This window comes from Procambarus clarkii, chromosome 71 (assembly GCF_040958095.1).
Source record: "Procambarus clarkii isolate CNS0578487 chromosome 71, FALCON_Pclarkii_2.0, whole genome shotgun sequence".
Lineage (NCBI taxonomy): Eukaryota > Metazoa > Arthropoda > Malacostraca > Decapoda > Cambaridae > Procambarus > Procambarus clarkii.
This window is the reverse complement of record NC_091220.1, coordinates 379,556-401,233: the sequence shown is the minus strand read 5'-3', so window position 1 is coordinate 401,233 and position 21,678 is coordinate 379,556. Positions and strand designations below refer to the sequence as shown.

General features: G+C 35.6%; 1 long non-coding RNA gene across 1 annotated transcript; it reads right to left on the bottom strand.

Annotated features, from left to right (window-relative positions):
- Nucleotides 1-9,683: 9,683 nt before the first annotated feature.
- LOC138356212 (uncharacterized) lies at nt 9,684-11,783 on the bottom strand. The gene is made up of 2 exons (XR_011224248.1): nt 10,874-11,783; nt 9,684-10,485 (listed from the first exon to the last, which is right to left on the bottom strand). It is a non-coding gene; the product is annotated as an uncharacterized lncRNA (long non-coding RNA).
- Between the last annotated feature and the right edge of the window lie 9,895 nt (nt 11,784-21,678).

Here is a 21,678-nt window from a genome sequence, read left to right as displayed (position 1 = left end):
CAAGTTTTCTTGCATTTTGTTTCGTACGAAAAATCATCGAATATAGCAATATTTTGACGTTTATCATCTCCTTTTCCTTCATGTGATTTAAACAAAATATCATCGAATTAGGCAATATTTTGCCGTTTTCCACGTTTTTGTGAATTTTCAGTCCATGGGTTTTAATTCATATATATACGATAAAAATGATGCAAACACATAATTGATTAGATAATAACCTTAAATACTTCATTTTCAATCATCTATTTGTTTCTCGTTAAAATACTGAGTAAGATATTGAAAAGGGGAGAAGTTCGGTTTTTATTGCATATATCGACGTTTCAGCCGGATTAGAGCCGTTTTACGTGTACATCTTCCATCGTTAATATAAAAGGAAAATCAAGAACATTATAGTTAATTCTAATGAAAACACATTGTTTTTTATCATTTGTATTGGAAACAACATTGTCATATGTCTTGTCTTGGAACTAAATAATACGAAACCTCGCTCTATGATTTGAAGTTAAAATCCTCAAATATGGTTATATAGTGACTTTTTTCACGTTTTTCATGTAGTTTGATATTACGTAAATATATTCATTTTTACCAATATTTCGATACTATTTCATGTAGTATCACGATATGTGATTTGGCCTTCAAATCTCAGAATTTCGCTTAATATTGCATTTTAAGCAAGTTTTCTTGCATTTTGTTTCGTACGAAAAATCATCGAATATAGCAATATTTTGACGTTTATCATCTCCTTTTCCTTCATGTGATTTAAACAAAATATCATCGAATTAGGCAATATTTTGCCGTTTTCCACGTTTTTGTGAATTTTCAGTCCATGGGTTTTAATTCATATATATACGATAAAAATGATGCAAACACATAAGTGATTAGATAATAACCTTAAATACTTCATTTTCAATCATCTATTTGTTTCTCGTTAAAATACTGAGTAAGATATTGAAAAGGGGAGAAGTTCGGTTTTTATTGCATATATCGACGTTTCAGCCGGATTAGAGCGGTTTTACGTGTACATCTTCCATCGTTAATATAAAAGGAAAATCAAGAACATTATAGTTAATTCTAATGAAAACACATTGTTTTTTATCATTTGTATTGGAAACAACATTGTCATATGTCTTTTCTTGGATCTAAATAATACGAAACCTCGCTCTATGATTTGAAGTTAAAATCCTCAAATATGGTTATATAGTGAATTTTTTCACGTTTTTCATGTAGTTTGATATTACGTAAATATATACATTTTTACCAATATTTCGATACTATTTCATGTAGTATCACGATATGTGATTTGGCCTTCAAATCTTAGAATTTCGCTTAATATTGCATTTTAAGCAAGTTTTCTTGCATTTTGTTTCGTACGAAAAATCATCGAATATAGCAATATTTTGACGTTTATCATCTCCTTTTCCTTCATGTGATTTAAACAAAATATCATCGAATTAGGCAATATTTTGCCGTTTTCCACGTTTTTGTGAATTTTCAGTCCATGGGTTTTAATTCATATATATACGATAAAAATGATGCAAACACATAATTGACTAGATAATAACCTTAAATACTTCATTTTCAATCATCTATTTGTTTCTCGTTAAAATACTGAGTAAGATATTGAAAAGGGGAGAAGTTCGGTTTTTATTGCATATATCGACGTTTCAGCCGGATTAGAGCGGTTTTACGTGTACATCTTCCATCGTTAATATAAAAGGAAAATCAAGAACATTATAGTTAATTCTAATGAAAACACATTGTTTTTTATCATTTGTATTGGAAACAACATTGTCATATGTCTTTTCTTGGATCTAAATAATACGAAACATCGCTCTATGATTTGAAGTTAAAATCCTCAAATATGGTTATATAGTGACTTTTTTCACGTTTTTCATGTAGTTTGATATTACGTAAATATATTCATTTTTACCAATATTTCGATACTATTTCATGTAGTATCACGATATATGATTTGGCCTTCAAATCTCAGAATTTCGCTTAATATTGCATTTTAAGCAAGTTTTCTTGCATTTTGTTTCGTACGAAAAATCATCGAATATAGCAATATTTTGACGTTTATCATCTCCTTTTCCTTCATGTGATTTAAACAAAATATCATCGAATTAGGCAATATTTTGCCGTTTTCCACGTTTTTGTGAATTTTCAGTCCATGGGTTTTAATTCATATATATACGACAAAAATGATGCAAACACATAATTGATTAGATAATAACCTTAAATACTTCATTTTCAATCATCTATTTGTTTCTCGTTAAAATACTGAGTAAGATATTGAAAAGGGGAGAAGTTCGGTTTTTATTGCATATATCGACGTTTCAGCCGGATTAGAGCGGTTTTACGTGTACATCTTCCATCGTTAATATAAAAGGAAAATCAAGAACATTATAGTTAATTCTAATGAAAACACATTGTTTTTTATCATTTGTATTGGAAACAACATTGTCATATGTCTTGTCTTGGAACTAAATAATACGAAACCTCGCTCTATGATTTGAAGTTAAAATCCTCAAATATGGTTATATAGTGACTTTTTTCACGTTTTTCATGTAGTTTGATATTACGTAAATATATTCATTTTTACCAATATTTCGATACTATTTCATGTAGTATCACGATATGTGATTTGGCCTTCAAATCTCAGAATTTCGCTTAATATTGCATTTTAAGCAAGTTTTCTTGCATTTTGTTTCGTACGAAAAATCATCGAATATAGCAATATTTTGACGTTTATCATCTCCTTTTCCTTCATGTGATTTAAACAAAATATCATCGAATTAGGCAATATTTTGCCGTTTTCCACGTTTTTGTGAATTTTCAGTCCATGGGTTTTAATTCATATATATACGATAAAAATGATGCAAACACATAATTGATTAGATAATAACCTTAAATACTTCATTTTCAATCATCTATTTGTTTCTCGTTAAAATACTGAGTAAGATATTGAAAAGGGGAGAAGTTCGGTTTTTATTGCATATATCGACGTTTCAGCCGGATTAGAGCGGTTTTACGTGTACATCTTCCATCGTTAATATAAAAGGAAAATCAAGAACATTATAGTTAATTCTAATGAAAACACATTGTTTTTTATCATTTGTATTGGAAACAACATTGTCATATGTCTTTTCTTGGATCTAAATAATACGAAACCTCGCTCTATGATTTGAAGTTAAAATCCTCAAATATGGTTATATAGTGACTTTTTTCACGTTTTTCATGTAGTTTGATATTACGTAAATATATTCATTTTTACCAATATTTCGATACTATTTCATGTAGTATCACGATATGTGATTTGGCCTTCAAATCTCAGAATTTCGCTTAATATTGCATTTTAAGCAAGTTTTCTTGCATTTTGTTTCGTACGAAAAATCATCGAATATAGCAATATTTTGACGTTTATCATCTCCTTTTCCTTCATGTGATTTAAACAAAATATCATCGAATTAGGCAATATTTTGCCGTTTTCCACGTTTTTGTGAATTTTCAGTCCATGGGTTTTAATTCATATATATACGACAAAAATGATGCAAACACATAATTGATTAGATAATAACCTTAAATACTTCATTTTCAATCATCTATTTGTTTCTCGTTAAAATACTGAGTAAGATATTGAAAAGGGGAGAAGTTCGGTTTTTATTGCATATATCGACGTTTCAGCCGGATTAGAGCGGTTTTACGTGTACATCTTCCATCGTTAATATAAAAGGAAAATCAAGAACATTATAGTTAATTCTAATGAAAACACATTGTTTTTTATCATTTGTATTGGAAACAACATTGTCATATGTCTTTTCTTGGATCTAAATAATACGAAACCTCGCTCTATGATTTGAAGTTAAAATCCTCAAATATGGTTATATAGTGACTTTTTTCACGTTTTTCATGTAGTTTGATATTACGTAAATATATTCATTTTTACCAATATTTCGATACTATTTCATGTAGTATCACGATATGTGATTTGGCCTTCAAATCTCAGAATTTCGCTTAATATTGCATTTTAAGCAAGTTTTCTTGCATTTTGTTTCGTACGAAAAATCATCGAATATAGCAATATTTTGACGTTTATCATCTCCTTTTCCTTCATGTGATTTAAACAAAATATCATCGAATTAGGCAATATTTTGCCGTTTTCCACGTTTTTGTGAATTTTCAGTCCATGGGTTTTAATTCATATATATACGATAAAAATGATGCAAACACATAATTGATTAGATAATAACCTTAAATACTTCATTTTCAATCATCTATTTGTTTCTCGTTAAAATACTGAGTAAGATATTGAAAAGGGGAGAAGTTCGGTTTTTATTGCATATATCGACGTTTCAGCCGGATTAGAGCGGTTTTACGTGTACATCTTCCATCGTTAATATAAAAGGAAAATCAAGAACATTATAGTTAATTCTAATGAAAACACATTGTTTTTTATCATTTGTATTGGAAACAACATTGTCATATGTCTTTTCTTGGATCTAAATAATACGAAACCTCGCTCTATGATTTGAAGTTAAAATCCTCAAATATGGTTATATAGTGACTTTTTTCACGTTTTTCATGTAGTTTGATATTACGTAAATATATTCATTTTTACCAATATTTCGATACTATTTCATGTAGTATCACGATATGTGATTTGGCCTTCAAATCTCAGAATTTCGCTTAATATTGCATTTTAAGCAAGTTTTCTTGCATTTTGTTTCGTACGAAAAATCATCGAATATAGCAATATTTTGACGTTTATCATCTCCTTTTCCTTCATGTGATTTAAACAAAATATCATCGAATTAGGCAATATTTTGCCGTTTTCCACGTTTTTGTGAATTTTCAGTCCATGGGTTTTAATTCATATATATACGATAAAAATGATGCAAACACATAAGTGATTAGATAATAACCTTAAATACTTCATTTTCAATCATCTTATTGTTTCTCGTTAAAATACTGAGTAAGATATTGAAAAGGGGAGAAGTTCGGTTTTTATTGCATATATCGACGTTTCAGCCGGATTACAGCGGTTTTACGTGTACATCTTCCATCGTTAATATAAAAGGAAAATCAAGAACATTATAGTTAATTCTAATGAAAACACATAATTTTTTATCATTTGTATTGGAAACAACATTGTCATATGTCTTTTGTTGGATCTAAATAATACGAAACCTCGCTCTATGATTTGAAGTTAAAATCCTCAAATATGGTTATATAGTGACTTTTTTCACGTTTTTCATGTAGTTTGATATTACGTAAATATATTCATTTTTACCAATATTTCGATACTATTTCATGTAGTATCACGATATGTGATTTGGCCTTCAAATCTCAGAATTTCGCTTAATATTGCATTTTAAGCAAGTTTTCTTGCATTTTGTTTCGTACGAAAAATCATCGAATATAGCAATATTTTGACGTTTATCATCTCCTTTTCCTTCATGTGATTTAAACAAAATATCATCGAATTAGGCAATATTTTGCCGTTTTCCACGTTTTTGTGAATTTTCAGTCCATGGGTTTTAATTCATATATATACGATAAAAATGATGCAAACACATAATTGATTAGATAATAACCTTAAATACTTCATTTTCAATCATCTATTTGTTTCTCGTTAAAATACTGAGTAAGATATTGAAAAGGGGAGAAGTTCGGTTTTTATTGCATATATCGACGTTTCAGCCGGATTAGAGCGGTTTTACGTGTACATCTTCCATCGTTAATATAAAAGGAAAATCAAGAACATTATAGTTAATTCTAATGAAAACACATTGTTTTTTATCATTTGTATTGGAAACAACATTGTCATATGTCTTTTCTTGGATCTAAATAATACGAAACCTCGCTCTATGATTTGAAGTTAAAATCCTCAAATATGGTTATATAGTGACTTTTTTCACGTTTTTCATGTAGTTTGATATTACGTAAATATATTCATTTTTACCAATATTTCGATACTATTTCATGTAGTATCACGATATATGATTTGGCCTTCAAATCTCAGAATTTCGCTTAATATTGCATTTTAAGCAAGTTTTCTTGCATTTTGTTTCGTACGAAAAATCATCGAATATAGCAATATTTTGACGTTTATCATCTCCTTTTCCTTCATGTGATTTAAACAAAATATCATCGAATTAGGCAATATTTTGCCGTTTTCCACGTTTTTGTGAATTTTCAGTCCATGGGTTTTAATTCATATATATACGACAAAAATGATGCAAACACATAATTGATTAGATAATAACCTTAAATACTTCATTTTCAATCATCTATTTGTTTCTCGTTAAAATACTGAGTAAGATATTGAAAAGGGGAGAAGTTCGGTTTTTATTGCATATATCGACGTTTCAGCCGGATTAGAGCGGTTTTACGTGTACATCTTCCATCGTTAATATAAAAGGAAAATCAAGAACATTATAGTTAATTCTAATGAAAACATATTGTTTTTTATCATTTGTATTGGAAACAACATTGTCATATGTCTTGTCTTGGAACTAAATAATACGAAACCTCGCTCTATGATTTGAAGTTAAAATCCTCAAATATGGTTATATAGTGACTTTTTTCACGTTTTTCATGTAGTTTGATATTACGTAAATATATTCATTTTTACCAATATTTCGATACTATTTCATGTAGTATCACGATATGTGATTTGGCCTTCAAATCTCAGAATTTCGCATAATATTGCATTTTAAGCAAGTTTTCTTGCATTTTGCTTCGTACGAAAAATCATCGAATTTAGCAATATTTTAACGTTTATCATCTCCTTTTCCTTCATGTGATTTAAACAAAATATCATCGAATTAGGCAATATTTTGCCGTTTTCCACGTTTTTGTGAATTTTCCGTCCATGGGTATTAATTCATATATATATACGATAAAAATGATGCAAACACATAATTGATTAGATAATAACCTTAAATACTTCATTTTCAATCATCTATTTGTTTCTCGTTAAAATACTGAGTAAGATATTGAAAAGGGGAGAAGTTCGGTTTTTATTGCATATATCGACGTTTCAGCCGGATTAGAGCGGTTTTACGTGTACATCTTCCATCGTTAATATAAAAGGAAAATCAAGAACATTATAGTTAATTCTAATGAAAACACATTGTTTTTTATCATTTGTATTGGAAACAACATTGTCATGTGTCTTTTCTTGGATCTAAATAATACGAAACCTCGCTCTATGATTTGAAGTTAAAATCCTCAAATATGGTTATATAGTGACTTTTTTCACGTTTTTCATGTAGTTTGATATTACGTAAATATATTCATTTTTACCAATATTTCGATACTATTTCATGTAGTATCACGATATGTGATTTGGCCTTCAAATCTCAGAATTTCGCTTAATATTGCATTTTAAGCAAGTTTTCTTGCATTTTGTTTCGTACGAAAAATCATCGAATATAACAATATTTTGACGTTTATCATCTCCTTTTCCTTCATGTGATTTAAACAAAATATCATCGAATTAGGCAATATTTTGCCGTTTTCCACGTTTTTGTGAATTTTCAGTCCATGGGTTTTAATTCATATATATACGACAAAAATGATGCAAACACATAATTGATTAGATAATAACCTTAAATACTTCATTTTCAATCATCTATTTGTTTCTCGTTAAAATACTGAGTAAGATATTGAAAAGGGGAGAAGTTCGGTTTTTATTGCATATATCGACGTTTCAGCCGGATTAGAGCGGTTTTACGTGTACATCTTCCATCGTTAATATAAAAGGAAAATCAAGAACATTATAGTTAATTCTAATGAAAACACATTGTTTTTTATCATTTGTATTGGAAACAACATTGTCATATGTCTTTTCTTGGATCTAAATAATACGAAACCTCGCTCTATCATTTGAAGTTAAAATCCTCAAATATGGTTATATAGTGACTTTTTTCACGTTTTTCATGTAGTTTGATATTACGTAAATATATTCATTTTTACCAATATTTCGATACTATTTCATGTAGTATCACGATATGTGATTTGGCCTTCAAATCTCAGAATTTCGCTTAATATTGCATTTTAAGCAAGTTTTCTTGCATTTTGTTTCGTACGAAAAATCATCGAATATAGCAATATTTTGACGTTTATCATCTCCTTTTCCTTCATGTGATTTAAACAAAATATCATCGAATTAGGCAATATTTTGCCGTTTTCCACGTTTTTGTGAATTTTCAGTCCATGGGTTTTAATTCATATATATACGACAAAAATGATGCAAACACATAATTGATTAGATAATAACCTTAAATACTTCATTTTCAATCATCTATTTGTTTCTCGTTAAAATACTGAGTAAGATATTGAAAAGGGGAGAAGTTCGGTTTTTATTGCATATATCGACGTTTCAGCCGGATTAGAGCGGTTTTACGTGTACATCTTCCCTCGTTAATATAAACGGAAAATCAAGAACATTATAGTTAATTCTAATGAAAACACATTGTTTTTTATCATTTGTATTGGAAACAACATTGTCATATGTCTTGTCTTGGAACTAAATAATACGAAACCTCGCTCTATGATTTGAAGTTAAAATCCTCAAATATGGTTATGTAGTGACTTTTTTCACGTTTTTCATGTAGTTTGATATTACGTAAATATATTCATTTTTACCAATATTTCGATACAATTTCATGTAGTATAACGATATGTGATTTGGCCTTCAAATCTCAGAATTTCGCATAATATTGCATTTTAAGCAAGTTTTCTTGCATTTTGCTTCGTACGAAAAATCATCGAATTTAGCAATATTTTAACGTTTATCATCTCCTTTTCCTTCATGTGATTTAAACAAAATATCATCGAATTAGGCAATATTTTGCCGTTTTCCACGTTTTTGTGAATTTTCCGTCCATGGGTATTAATTCATATATATATACGATAAAAATGATGCAAACACATAATTGATTAGATAATAACCTTAAATACTTCATTTTCAATCATCTATTTGTTTTTCGTTAAAATACTGAGTAAGATATTGAAAAGGGGAGAAGTTCGGTTTTTATTGCATATATCGACGTTTCAGCCGGATTAGAGCGGTTTTACGTGTACATCTTCCATCGTTAATATAAAAGGAAAATCAAGAACATTATAGTTAATTCTAATGAAAACACATTGTTTTTTATCATTTGTATTGGAAACAACATTGTCATGTGTCTTTTCTTGGATCTAAATAATACGAAACCTCGCTCTATCGTTTGAAGTTAAAATCCTCAAATATGGTTATATAGTGACTTTTTTCACGTTTTTCATGTAGTTTGATATTACGTAATCTTATAGACTGTGGGTTGGTTGGTCTTGTCGTCGTTGATCCTTCTCTACGGACAACCCAACCCACAACTCGGTAGAGTGCTTATACTAGGAGATCACCCCTGGCGCTTCTGGCTCTTGGAGAGGGGCTCAACGTCACACGTTTAGGGGATGCGGCTCCAACACTTAGCCTCGTTGTCACGTGCACACACCCACTCGAGCCGCTGTGACTCCCCACTCTCTCCTTAGATAAGATATGATCTCCTCAATCCCCCTATGACTTACTAGTATTACCTCCTACCCTGTCCACAGCAGTGGTTCATGGTTCTTTCTCTCTCTCTCTCCTTCTTTACTACCTCCTGGGAAGCCTCACTAGGACAAGGGCAAACACCAGCAAATTGTGACACATTTACTGAACAAAGCACATACACGATACATACACACATATAATAATAATGAATCCTATACTCTATAATATCACAATCAGGCTGCACTCCAATACCATCAGAACTCTATTATCAGCTTATCAAGTGGTATCCCAACTCCTGGTTCACCACCTGATACTATTAACCTCCTCAAGTTGGTCAAGCCTACACACTGTTGCACTATCAGCAAGATAATGTATATATAGAAAATCAGCATTTGAATGCAATAACATATACCAGTATAAATGTTCATTGATACACAACAATGATTAATCGATCACTGTCAGTCCTCGAGCACATACATCTGTAGGTAATCAAGCCTACGACTGCAACTCTAAGCTTCAGAATAAATCACTCCTTGACATAAGAATGCCAACAGTCACTCACCTCTCACTGCGTCTTGCACGCTACTGACAACCAAACACTATCAACTCCCTACAAGTAATCCACCAGAACTTCCCCTTCCACCTCTGGAAGTTCACAACCCTAATATCCTTAGGTTCTTCCGGGCTTCACTACCAGGATCCTCTGCAGCTCCTCCAGGCTGCTATCATGAAGTTTCCTTGTGCAACTACGGTGCTTCACCCTTCTGTTAGGTTCTTCCACAGCTCTCTTGGCTGCTACACCACCTCTACAGAAGCACGTGACACTCCTCTTCACTGCTGCTTCTCCTCACAGCTCGAGGTCCTCTGCTCCACTACCTTGGAGTCTCATCAGCTACATCATCTGCTGGCTTCGAAGTTCTCAGCAACTTCTTCCCCAAAGAACAAACCTGCAACCCATCGACACTCCAATAAAATGTTCCCCTTTAACACATAAACAAAAATAACCACACAATATGCTTGCCTCAAACCTCTATCTGTTCTCTACATACAGTGAGAGTGGACTCCCCCGTTTTGGGCGGGTCCATACTCCACCTCGCCTGGCGGCGGTCCTCACTCGCTGGGAGGGTCTTCCTCCATCCGGAGCCGGGCTCCCTCAGTCGTCCGTCAGAGCTCAGAGTGGACGGACGTCGCTCCGTGCTCCTCCCTCTTCACTCTCCTATCTCAGGCCTTCTGCCTTATTAAAACATGTCTAACCTATAAATAAACATTGCTACTGTCGCTGGGCACACGACCAACTACAAGCAATCACTATGAACTGGCGTATCTCGTGCTTACCACAGATTAACTGATCGAGGGCGCTTTCCCTCTGACGGCGTCTGGTCAGGGCGCTCCCACGGCCCACAATAATGTCTCTGGCCGGCTTGATACTCTCTTCTTCGACCAGGACTTGAGACCACAACGTTCCCAGCTCGGTTCCACAGCTGGCACGTCTACACACTTCTCTTCTCCTCGAGATATATCACTAGGGGTTCCCTTCTGATGGGAGCTCAAACGGAGCGCGGCTTCCCCCTGCGATGTCTGGCACTCAAGTGAGGTCAAGGTCCTCCAGAAGCGAGCCTCACGCCTCCAGCAAAATGTCCACATCTCCTAGCCAGTCATTTATCTATTTTCTTCTGCATTGCCCATAATCTCGAACTGTTACACATATCCAAGCAACTATTTTACATATGCGTTATTACCTCAATTTCTGCTAGACCTTCTAATCGGGTCAGGCTTGCTGAATAACTCTCAAGAAGGGAGACTCGTTTCTCCTGCAGGCTGAGATCATAACACTCCCCTCCCCTTATTTTTGAGAGTTATTCCAGTGGCAAAGCTCGGGATAATACATCCGCCACTACACTGTCTCGTTCTTCAACCGATTGGTTCGACCGGTTAGTCTGTTTACATACTCCCGTAGGAGTCTACAACTAGTTCGTTGCTCCTTGCAACATCTGGCTCACAACTCGCCAGAAATATGATCTTCTCACAAACGATTTGACTTCTCTGACACCTCTTAGCTAGGCTGTCCTCTTTGGACGCCTGCACTCCCTTGGTCCACTCTACTTACTGTCTCCACCCTCCGTTTCCTCGTCTTCTCTTCACGTCCAGAGTCAGACATCTACTGTCTGTACCTCCTCTGTCGTCTTCACTCTTCCATCTACTGCCATTATACTTTCGTCTCCTGTCATCATACTTCACTCCATCGTCTTCACCGACGCTCCTCCTTTTCGTCTCCTCATTTATCTGAGACCTCATCCTGTTCGACTCCCACCGAGTCCTCGGCTTTCCTCTATTCCTCCATGCTTGTATCATCTTCCTCTTCCCACACTTTTCACCTCTATACAACTCCATTTCTTCTCCTTCAACTCTTCTTCTTTCCCTAAAAGTTTCTCCGAGCGCTGTGCTACATCCAACAGCACTCGACCGTACATGTCGCTTTACCTCTCCTTGTGTGCTCGTAAGCATCTCTCCACACATACTGTCTCTTCTCCTTTCATTTTCTCGGCTATTACTCTTCTTCACTATCTTTTCTTCACGTTTCCTGTGGAACATGTCAACTCCTGACATCTCAAACAACTTAACTCCACTATCCATATGCCTCTGTGCTCGTGGACCACTTGACGCTCTATTCCCGTCCTCAGTCTGTCCACATCTTTCCTCATTCCTACTCAGCACAGTTGCATTCACCTTCCGACTCTTAGTTTCAGCAGTCTGGGCTCTACTCAGGTCCGCTCTCTTCACATGATTCTTCTTCGGCTGGGCCATCTTCACTTTTGACCTCACCGAGACTTCATTTTCCTGGGCTGGCCCTTCATCAAACAGCCACGCTATATCTACGTCGATATCTTCCACCGGCTGAATCGACACTGTCTCACCTTCTCCAGTGTCTTCCTCGTCGGCCACCTCTGCCTTCGTCACTACCGAGACAGGGTTTTCAATGGCTTGGCGGTCTCCTGACTCATCTCCTCGGATGTCAGTCAGGTTCACACTCTCAGGTGTCCCACCCGTGCAGTGGCCTTCTGGGCACTCCTCTGGCACAGTCTCCGCTACGACTCTCGGCAACACCCTTGTCCCGCACAAGTCATTCCCCAGGATCACTTGGACTCCTGGAACAGGTATGTCGGGGCACACTCCCAACATCACCTCCGCCGACACATATTCCGACCTTAGCTGGACAGCACATACGGGCATGTCACTCTCCGACAATAACCCATATACTTTCATCTTCCCACTGCCAGCTAACCGTCGATCATTCCCAATCAGGCTTCTCGCAATCAAGCTCTGATTAGCTCCGGTATCTCTTAAGATACCAACTTCTACCTCAGGTTGGCCTCTTATACTGATCCAACCTTTGCTCATGAACGGCCTATACCTCTCGTTCACTAAGTTCGCTCTCTGTGGTTTGTCTTGGAACACATTAGTATATTTACCTCGGGGGTCACACATGGCCAGGGTCACAACTCTCTTGCCCTGCCGACAATATCGCATCACGTGACCCAATCCGTTACAATTGTAACATCTCATCTGGGAGAAATCTCTCCTATACGTACCAGAGTAGCTCTGACTCTGCCCACTCACATGAGAGTTCCTCGGGCCAGACGTACTACTCGTACTCTGTGGAGCTTTACTGGATTCTTGATTCCCTGGATCACGATTAGTTTCTCGTTTAGCTCCTCCATCTTCACTTTCAGACGAAGTGCGCGACCTACTCTTCTGAGTTTTAGGGTACTTACTTTTATCTGCCCATTTATCAAAATTTTTCTCACCCCAAACTCTTCTGGGTCTTTCATAATTTCTTCCTCCCCAGACTCCATTGGATCTGCCATTGCTGCGTCTCACCTCATTCTGCACTCTGTTCTCCCTCAAGCTCTTGTATGCTTCAGTAATCATATCTGCCCTATCTGCGGCATCTTTCACCTCCATTATCCCTGCTTCTTGGATCTTGAACTTTGTTTCGGGATGCATCATCTCCAAGAACTTCTCCATGACCATCAGTTGCTTCAGGTCAGCGTAAGATCCAACTCCAGCAGCCTCAATCCACTTCTGGAATCGTCTTTCCAGATCTCTTGCTGTCTCAGCAAACGTACATGCTCCAACTTTGATCATCTCTCTGAAGCGCTTCCTATAAGCTTCTGGGGTTAACTGAAACGAGCGCAATATGCTGCTCTTTACTGTGGCGTAATCCTGGCACTCTTCCAGTGACAATTGGGTGTATGCCTCCCTGGCTGCACCGGTCAATCTTAACTGGACCAGCTGGGCCCATTCCTCCTGTGGCCACTCCTTGATGCTGGCTACTTTTTCAAAGTGCTCGAAAAAGCTCTCTGCCTCTTCGGGAACAAACAAGGGAATGTCCTTCTCCCTAACCCTAACATCTGGTGGGTGTGATACCTGGGTGGTGCTCTCTGGCAACCCATGTTCAATCCTTTGCTCAGCCAAGGTTCTATTCGCTTCTATCTGCATTTGTTTTGTTCTCTCTTTTTCTTTTTCGACTTGGGCTTTTTCTTTCTCCTGTTCCAACTCCAGTTCCCTTACTCTGGTTTTCTCTTTTTCTTTCTCCTGTTCCAACTCCAGTTCCCTTACTCTGGTTTTCTCTTTTTCTTTCTCCTGTTCCAACTCCAGTTCTCTTACTCTGGTTTTCTCTTTTTCTTTCTCCACCTCTAGTCTTGCTTTCTCTTTTTCTATTTCCAGTCTGGTTTTTTCTTTTTCCTTCTCTGCTTCATTTTTCATCTGGAGTTCTAATTTCATCTTTTCCAGCTGGAACTGTCTCTCCTCACGCTGTTGTTGGATCTGGAGCTCTAACTGGAATCTCTCCAAGCTCCTATTTCGGCTACTCCTACTACTGCGGCTACTCTTGCTGCTCCTACTCGATCCCTGGGATCTCACGTCATCCTGCCCATCATCCTCCTTTCTACTTTCAGCTCCTTCCTGGGCTCCTTGTTCTGCCGCTTCACTTCTGGCTCTCAACTGCCTCAGGATCTCATCCTTCATCCCAGCTACTTTAGATGCTTTCAACCTGATGCCACATTTTTCTGCTATCTGTTTCAATTGATCCCTCGTGCAACCTTCCAAGTCCTCAGGCTTGCCTGACTCCACAAACGCTTGCACCTTATCCATCTTTGTCCTGTGAGTCTTCCCAAGAGAGAATATACACCTGCGGTCACACAGTTTATCTCAGCAAGGGTGTACAAATCCACTCTTGGACAGGGTGTGGGTGTGTCAGTTCACTCTCCCGGACACAGGCCCCCAATTTCTTATAGACTGTGGGTTGGTTGGTGTTGTCGTCGTTGATCCTTCTCTACGGACAACCCAACCCACAACTCGGTAGAGTGCTTATACTAGGAGATCACCCCTGGCGCTTCTGGCTCTTGGAGAGGGGCTCAACGTCACACGTTTAGGGGATGCGGCTCCAACACTTAGCCTCGTTGTCACGTGCACACACCCACTCGAGCCGCTGTGACTCCCCACTCTCTCCTTAGATAAGATATGATCTCCTCAATCCCCCTATGACTTACTAGTATTACCTCCTACCCTGTCCACAGCAGTGGTTCATGGTTCTTTCTCTCTCTCTCTCCTTCTTTACTACCTCCTGGGAAGCCTCACTAGGACAAGGGCAAACACCAGCAAATTGTGACACATTTACTGAACAAAGCACATACACGATACATACACACATATAATAATGATGAATCCTATACTCTATAATATCACAATCAGGCTGCACTCCAATACCATCAGAACTCTATTATCAGCTTATCAAGTGGTATCCCAACTCCTGGTTCACCACCTGATACTATTAACCTCCTCAAGTTGGTCAAGCCTACACACTGTTGCACTATCAGCAAGATAATGTATATATAGAAAATCAGCATTTGAATGCAATAACATATACCAGTATAAATGTTCATTGATACACAACAATGATTAATCGATCACTGTCAGTCCTCGAGCACATACATCTGTAGGTAATCAAGCCTACGACTGCAACTCTAAGCTTCAGAATAAATCACTCCTTGACATAAGAATGCCAACAGTCACTCACCTCTCACTGCGTCTTGCACGCTACTGACAACCAAACACTATCAACTCCCTACAAGTAATCCACCAGAACTTCCCCTTCCACCTCTGGAAGTTCACAACCCTAATATCCTTAGGTTCTTCCGGGCTTCACTACCAGGATCCTCTGCAGCTCCTCCAGGCTGCTATCATGAAGTTTCCTTGTGCAACTACGGTGCTTCACCCTTCTGTTAGGTTCTTCCACAGCTCTCTTGGCTGCTACACCACCTCTACAGAAGCACGTGACACTCCTCTTCACTGCTGCTTCTCCTCACAGCTCGAGGTCCTCTGCTCCACTACCTTGGAGTCTCATCAGCTACATCATCTGCTGGCTTCGAAGTTCTCAGCAACTTCTTCCCCAAAGAACAAACCTGCAACCCATCGACACTCCAATAAAATGTTCCCCTTTAACACATAAACAAAAATAACCACACAATATGCTTGCCTCAAACCTCTATCTGTTCTCTACATACAGTGAGAGTGGACTCCCCCGTTTTGGGCGGGTCCATACTCCACCTCGCCTGGCGGCGGTCCTCACTCGCTGGGAGGGTCTTCCTCCATCCGGAGCCGGGCTCCCTCAGTCGTCCGTCAGAGCTCAGAGTGGACGGACGTCGCTCCGTGCTCCTCCCTCTTCACTCTCCTATCTCAGGCCTTCTGCCTTATTAAAACATGTCTAACCTATAAATAAACATTGCTACTGTCGCTGGGCACACGACCAACTACAAGCAATCACTATGAACTGGCGTATCTCGTGCTTACCACAGATTAACTGATCGAGGGCGCTTTCCCTCTGACGGCGTCTGGTCAGGGCGCTCCCACGGCCCACAATAATGTCTCTGGCCGGCTTGATACTCTCTTCTTCGACCAGGACTTGAGACCACAACGTTCCCAGCTCGGTTCCACAGCTGGCACGTCTACACACTTCTCTTCTCCTCGAGATATATCAGCTCCCTTCTGATGGGAGCTCAAACGGAGCGCGGCTTCCCCCTGCGATGTCTGGCACTCAAGTGAGGTCAAGGTCCTCCAGAAGCGAGCCTCACGCCTCCAGCAAAATGTCCACATCTCCTAGCCAGTCATTTATCTATTTTCTTCTGCATTGCCCATAATCTCGAACTGTTACACATATCCAAGCAACTATTTTACATATGCGTTATTACCTCAATTTCTGCTAGACCTTCTAATCGGGTCAGGCTTGCTGAATAACTCTCAAGAAGGGAGACTCGTTTCTCCTGCAGGCTGAGATCATAACAGTAAATATATTCATTTTTACCAATATTTCGATACTATTTCATGTAGTATAACGATATGTGATTTGGCCTTCAAATCTCAGAATTTCGCTTAATATTGCATTTTAAGCAAGTTTTCTTGCATTTTGTTTCGTACGAAAAATCATCGTATATAGCAATATTTTGACGTTTATCATCTCCTTTTCCTTCATGTGATTTAAACAAAATATCATCGAATTAGGCAATATTTTGCCGTTTTCCACGTTTTTGTGAATTTTCAGTCCATGGGTTTTAATTCATATATATACGATAAAAATGATGCAAACACATAAGTGATTAGATAATAACCTTAAATACTTCATTTTCAATCATCTATTTGTTTCTCGTTAAAATACTGAGTAAGATATTGAAAAGGGGAGAAGTTCGGTTTTTATTGCATATATCGACGTTTCAGCCGGATTAGAGCGGTTTTACGTGTACATCTTCCATCGTTAAAATAAAAGGAAAATCAAAAACATTATAGTTAATTCTAATGAAAACACATTGTTTTTTATCATTTGTATTGGAAACAACATTGTCATGTCTTTTCTTGGATCTAAATAATACGAAACCTCGCTCTATGATTTGAAGTTAAAATCCTCAAATATGGTTATATAGTGAATTTTTTCACGTTTTTCATGTAGTTTGATATTACGTAAATATATACATTTTTACCAATATTTCGATACTAATTTCATGTAGTATCACGATATGTGATTTGGCCTTCAAATCTTAGAATTTCGCTTAATATTGCATTTTAAGCAAGTTTTCTTGCATTTTGTTTCGTACGAAAAATCATCGAATATAGCAATATTTTGACGTTTATCATCTCCTTTTCCTTCATGTGATTTAAACAAAATATCATCGAATTAGGCAATATTTTGCCGTTTTCCACGTTTTTGTGAATTTTCAGTCCATGGGTTTTAATTCATATATATACGATAAAAATGATGCAAACACATAATTGATTAGATAATAACCTTAAATACTTCATTTTCAATCATCTATTTGTTTCTCGTTAAAATACTGAGTAAGATATTGAAAAGGGGAGAAGTTCGGTTTTTATTGCATATATCGACGTTTCAGCCGGATTAGAGCGGTTTTACGTGTACATCTTCCATCGTTAATATAAAAGGAAAATCAAGAACATTATAGTTAATTCTAATGAAAACACATTGTTTTTTATCATTTGTATTGGAAACAACATTGTCATATGTCTTTTCTTGGATCTAAATAATACGAAACCTCGCTCTATGATTTGAAGTTAAAATCCTCAAATATGGTTATATAGTGAATTTTTTCACGTTTTTCATGTAGTTTGATATTACGTAAATATATACATTTTTACCAATATTTCGATACTATTTCATGTAGTATCACGATATGTGATTTGGCCTTCAAATCTCAGAATTTCGCTTAATATTGCATTTTAAGCAAGTTTTCTTGCATTTTGTTTCGTACGAAAAGTCATCGAATATAGCAATATTTTGACGTTTATCATCTCCTTTTCCTTCATGTGATTTAAACAAAATATCATCGAATTAGGCAATATTTTGCCGTTTTCCACGTTTTTGTGAATTTTCAGTCCATGGGTTTTAATTCATATATATACGATAAAAATGATGCAAACACATAATTGATTAGATAATAACCTTAAATACTTCATTTTCAATCATCTATTTGTTTCTCGTTAAAATACTGAGTAAGATATTGAAAAGGGGAGAAGTTCGGTTTTTATTGCATATATCGACGTTTCAGCCGGATTAGAGCGGTTTTACGTGTACATCTTCCATCGTTAATATAAAAGGAAGATCAAGAACATTATAGTTAATTCTAATGAAAACACATTGTTTTTTATCATTTGTATTGGAAACAACATTGTCATATGTCTTTTCTTGGATCTAAATAATACGAAACCTCGCTCTATGATTTGAAGTTAAAATCCTCAAATATGGTTATATAGTGAATTTTTTCACGTTTTTCATGTAGTTTGATATTACGTAAATATATACATTTTTACCAATATTTCGATACTATTTCATGTAGTATCACGATATGTGATTTGGCCTTCAAATCTCAGAATTTCGCTTAATATTGCATTTTAAGCAAGTTTTCTTGCATTTTGTTTCGTACGAAAAGTCATCGAATATAGCAATATTTTGACGTTTATCATCTCCTTTTCCTTCATGTGATTTAAACAAAATATCATCGAATTAGGCAATATTTTGCCGTTTTCCACGTTTTTGTGAATTTTCAGTCCATGGGTTTTAATTCATATATATACGATAAAAATGATGCAAACACATAATTGATTAGATAATAACCTTAAATACTTCATTTTCAATCATCTATTTGTTTCTCGTTAAAATACTGAGTAAGATATTGAAAAAGGGAGAAGTTCGGTTTTTATTGCATATATCGACGTTTCAGCCGGATTAGAGCGGTTTTACGTGTACATCTTCCATCGTTAATATAAAAGGAAAATCAAGAACATTATAGTTAATTCTAATGAAAACACATTGTTTTTTATCATTTGTATTGGAAACAACATTGTCATATGTCTTTTCTTGGATCTAAATAATACGAAACCTCGCTTTATGATTTGAAGTTAAAATCCTCAAATATGGTTATATAGTGACTTTTTTCACGTTTTTCATGTAGTTTGATATTACGTAAATATATTCATTTTTACCAATATTTCGATACTATTTCATGTAGTATCACGATATGTGATTTGGCCTTCAAATCTCAGAATTTCGCTTAATATTGCATTTTAAGCAAGTTTTCTTGCATTTTGTTTCGTACGAAAAATCATCGAATATAGCAATATTTTGACGTTTATCATCTCCTTTTCCTTCATGTGATTTAAACAAAATATCATCGAATTAGGCAATATTTTGCCGTTTTCCACGTTTTTGTGAATTTTCAGTCCATGGGTTTTATATACGACAAAAATGATGCAAACACATAATTGATTAGATAATAACCTTAAATACTTCATTTTCAATCATCTATTTGTTTCTCGTTAAAATACTGAGTAAGATATTGAAAAGGGGAGAAGTTCGGTTTTTATTGCATATATCGACGTTTCAGCCGGATTAGAGCGGTTTTACGTGTACATCTTCCCTCGTTAATATAAATGGAAAATCAAGAACATTATAGTTAATTCTAATGAAAACACATTGTTTTTTATCATTTGTATTGGAAACAACATTGTCATATGTCTTGTCTTGGAACTAAATAATACGAAACCTCGCTCTATGATTTGAAGTTAAAATCCTCAAATATGGTTATATAGTGACTTTTTTCACGTTTTTCATGTAGTTTGATATTACGTAAATATATTCATTTTTACCAATATTTCGATACTATTTCATGTAGTATCACGATATGTGATTTGGCCTTCAAATCTCAGAATTTCGCATAATATTGCATTTTAAGCAAGTTTTCTTGCATTTTGCTTCGTACGAAAAATCATCGAATTTAGCAATATTTTAACGTTTATCATCTCCTTTTCCTTCATGTGATTTAAACAAAATATCATCGAATTAGGCAATATTTTGCCGTTTTCCACGTTTTTGTGAATTTTCCGTCCATGGGTATTAATTCATATATATATACGATAAAAATGATGCAAACACATTATTGATTAGATAATAACCTTAAATACTTCATTTTCAATCATCTATTTGTTTCTCGTTAAAATACTGAGTAAGATATTGAAAAGGGGAGAAGTTCGGTTTTTATTGCATATATCGACGTTTCAGCCGGATTAGAGCGGTTTTACGTGTACATCTTCCATCGTTAATATAAAAGGAAAATCAAGAACATTATAGTTAATTCTAATGAAAACACATTGTTTTTTATCATTTGTATTGGAAACAACATTGTCATGTGTCTTTTCTTGGATCTAAATAATACGAAACCTCGCTCTATTATTTGAAGTTAAAATCCTCAAATATGGTTATATAGTGACTTTTTTCACGTTTTTCATGTAGTTTGATATTACGTAAATATATTCATTTTTACCAATATTTCGATACTATTTCATGTAGTATCACGATATGTGATTTGGCCTTCAAATCTCAGAATTTCGCTTAATATTGCATTTTAAGCAAGTTTTCTTGCATTTTGTTTCGTACGAAAAATCATCGAATATAGCAATATTTTGACGTTTATCATCTCCTTTTCCTTCATGTGATTTAAACAAAATATCATCGAATTAGGCAATATTTTGCCGTTTTCCACGTTTTTGTGAATTTTCAGTCCATGGGTTTTAATTCATATATATACGACAAAAATGATGCAAACACATAATTGATTAGATAATAACCTTAAATACTTCATTTTCAATCATCTATTTGTTTCTCGTTAAAATACTGAGTAAGATATTGAAAAGGGGAGAAGTTCGGTTTTTATTGCATATATCGACGTTTCAGCCGGATTAGAGCGGTTTTACGTGTACATCTTCCCTCGTTAATATAAACGGAAAATCAAGAACATTATAGTTAATTCTAATGAAAACACATTGTTTTTTATCATTTGTATTGGAAACAACATTGTCATATGTCTTGTCTTGGAACTAAATAATACGAAACCTCGCTCTATGATTTGAAGTTAAAATCCTCAAATATGGTTATATAGTGACTTTTTCACGTTTTTCATGTAGTTTGATATTACGTAAATATATTCATTTTTACCAATATTTCGATACTATTTCATGTAGTATCACGATATGTGATTTGGCCTTCAAATCTCAGAATTTCGCATAATATTGCATTT